The 3303-nt window shown below is 39.8% G+C and overlaps 1 pseudogene; it reads right to left on the bottom strand.

The window, feature by feature from the left end:
* Positions 1-927: 927 nt before the first annotated feature.
* On the bottom strand, positions 928-2757 carry LOC102873010 (annotated as a pseudogene).
* Between the last annotated feature and the right edge of the window lie 546 nt (positions 2758-3303).

Raw genomic sequence — 3303 nt, 5'->3', positions numbered from 1 at the left:
CCATTTTGAATAATATTGCATGAGTTCCTTGTTGTTAACATGTACTTTTAAGTTTCTTCACATTAAAATTTGTTGCTTTTATATATGTCCAATTTATCAAACTTTTAAAGTTTTAATTTCACATCATATTTAGAAATACCTTCATCAGCCCAAGATTTCTTTCCACGTCTTCTACTTCTTCACTCTTTCTATTGTCTTGATCTAGCTGAAATTTATTTTGAATAAAATATAAAATATGGATTCAACTTAATTTTTTTTTCTTGGACAGTCATTCAGCTGGTTCCAAGCCCATTTATTAAACAATTTCTTTTTTTCCCTTCTAATTTGAAATGCACCTTTATCGTATGTTGTTGTTATGTGCCATTGAGTCCCCTGCAACTCAAAGCCACCCTCGTGCAGTAGCTCTGAAGCCTGCCCTGTCCCGAGCCAATCTCACTGATTGCGACATACCAAACCCCATTGTCCCAGTTACTGTATCAATCCATCTCATCAGGGGTCTTCCTCTCCTCTGCTGTCTCTCCACCCTTTTTTTTTTAGTGTATTCCAGGATGTCTTTATTTTCAGACATTACTTTGTCAAAAAGATTTATAAAATATTAAACATTTCTGTCAGTCATATTTAAAGATAGGCATATTCAATATTTTGTTCTGCGTATGTCCATAATGGAGATATTTTCTATATATAAAAACATATACACATACTTCTGTGTATATATATAATGTTTGTATTAACACTCATTGCTTCTCTAGCCTACTTGGGACTACCTGTTGAATTCCGATTTTTACTTTGATCCTGTATCATTTACTCTTCCATTCATTACGTAAATTTTAGCTTGCTTTCTAAGTTTGTAAACAACACATTGAAATCCCTAGTCCATATTGGAGGAGAAACTCTTGCTCAGAAAGCTGTCATTACAAACTCAAGGTCCTACTTCCCACCAACAACTTCTGCACAGCGGGGGCAGAGTGTGTTTGAAGTCTCAGCGGTGTACTTCCAACAACGAGGGCATTTTTCTTTTGTGGTTGGCATGACAAATACTTTATATGAAGACTCTTCACGAATATCACCACCTTCTAAGTTGATTAAGAATGTTCCTGCAAGCTCGATTGTATCTGCAGTTCTCTCTCGCAGTTCCTGACTGAGTCAAGTTGTCTGAGAAGCCATCATTAATTCATTCAGTTGGGAAGTGCTAGAAGTCTCCTCACTTTACAGCATCTCCATTATCTCGAAAAGCAGTCCAGGCTCTATGACAATGGTAACTTGGTGCTCTGCTGAATTTTTGCCAGGGATGCTTCCAAGAAACGAATCTCTCATAGTACATGCGCTCTCTACTGCTTCCTCCAATCCTGGTTTCTTCCATATGGAACTTATATTAATCCACCCAGTACGGAAAACACTCTTGGGTTCATTAGCATAAGGTATGTGCTGGAACACCTCTTCAGCCAAGTGAGGAAGATTGGGAGCAAAAGAATGAACTATTACATCCAAAATTTCAGCTAATGCAGTCTGACAAGAGCGTCGTTTGGGATCATTTTCATGTTCACAGTACAGCCTATCTTTGATGATGCTGAAATAAAAGTTAGAGAGTTCTCTAGTATAAAATACTCTTAACAGCCGCACAACCTTCCCAAAATCATACTGTTTATATGACTCAGTAACCTTGTTTGCAAAATCCTGCAGCAAGTGTAACATATACTGGTCTATGACATACATATCTTTAGCAGGAACAGAATCTGTTTCTGGGTTGAAACCAGACACATTTCCCAAAAGGAAGCAGAGTGTATTCCTAAGCTTGTTAATATCATCTCTTGCAGCATTAAGTGCAGAGGGACCAATTGTCACTTCAGTGAAGACATTGGACTCAGCTACCCACCAGCGAAGGACATCAACACCATAAGGTGGTTCTGTGTTTTGATCTTTTCCTCCATTGATGACAACATCAGGATTAACAACATTCCCAAGAGCCTTAGACATCTTTTCCCCCTTTTCTCCAAGGGTAAACCCATGAACAAGTACTGCTTTATAAGGTGCTTCTTTCCTTGTAGCCACACTTGTTATTAAAGAAGACTGAAACCAACCACCAAGTTGATCTTTTCCTTCTAAGTATAAATCTGCTCTTTGATCAGTTCCTGGAAGAACATGAAACCAGGAAGTTCCACTATCAAACCAGATGTCCAAAATATCCTGACCTGGTTTATATTCCAAGGCATCAGGACCACCAACCTGAGATAAGACTTCTTTTAGAAGGAGCTGCTCAGAGGGAAGAGTCCACCATATATCACTGCCATGTTCTTCTACCAGTTTAATAATATGCTCAATGGTTTGGCTGTTGATCAAGAATTCTTCTTTTGTCTTATGGTGAAAAACAGGAATTGGAACACCCCAGACTCTCTGTCTTGATATACACCAGTAGGGCCGCCTCTCCATCATGTCAATCATAGCATTCATTGCTGATCCAGGAAAAAATTTCACCTTTTTTAACAATTCCTTGGCAGTGGGTTTAATGTCCATGATATTCACAAACCACTGTTTGCTGGCACGAATAACCACTGGTTTCTTAGTCCTCCAGTCATAGGGATAGCTGTGTACCCACTTTTCCTCTCTCAACAAATTCTTTGCTGCCTGAAGCATCTTTATAACCGCATCAGTTCCTTCTTCAAGGACAGTCTTGTTTTGAAGCTCAGGACCTGCAGCATCTGTGAAATTCCCATCTTCATTCACTAAACAATCCATTGACAAGTTGTGCCGAGAAGCTATACTGTATCTCCACCCTTTTGAGTGTGGTTTCCTTCCCAAGAATCAATTCCTCCTGCCCACGTGCCCAAAGTATGTGAGACAGACCTTCAAAATCCTAGCCTCCGAGGAGAAACATGGTTTCATCCTCTCCAAGATAGATGTGTTTGTTTTCTTGGCAGTCCATGGTATGTTCAAGACTCTTCTCCAGCACCACAACTCAAAGGCATCAATTCTTCCTCTGTCATCCTTAGTCACTGTCAAGTTTTCTGATGCATAGCAAGTAATTGTGAAGACCATGGCCTGGATTAGGCATGCCTTAGTCTCTAGAGTGATACAATTGCTTTTCAGTACTCTGAAGAGGTCCCTGACAGCAGATTTACCTAATGCAATTTGTCTTTTAATTTCCTGACTGCTGGTGCCAAGAGTGTTGATAGTGGAGCCGAGCAAGCTGTAATTGTTAACAGCCTCTGTCTCCTCTCCACCTATCATGGTGCTGCCAATTGGACCACCGGTGAGAATCTTTGTCTTCTTGATCTTGAGCTTCAATTCATATTGAAGACTGCAGTC

Source organism: Elephantulus edwardii, unplaced genomic scaffold (genome assembly GCF_000299155.1).
Source record: "Elephantulus edwardii isolate Elephantulus edwardi_28Jun2011 unplaced genomic scaffold, EleEdw1.0 scaffold00002, whole genome shotgun sequence".
NCBI classification, from domain to species: Eukaryota; Metazoa; Chordata; class Mammalia; order Macroscelidea; family Macroscelididae; genus Elephantulus; species Elephantulus edwardii.
This window is presented reverse-complemented; position numbering and strand designations above follow the sequence as displayed.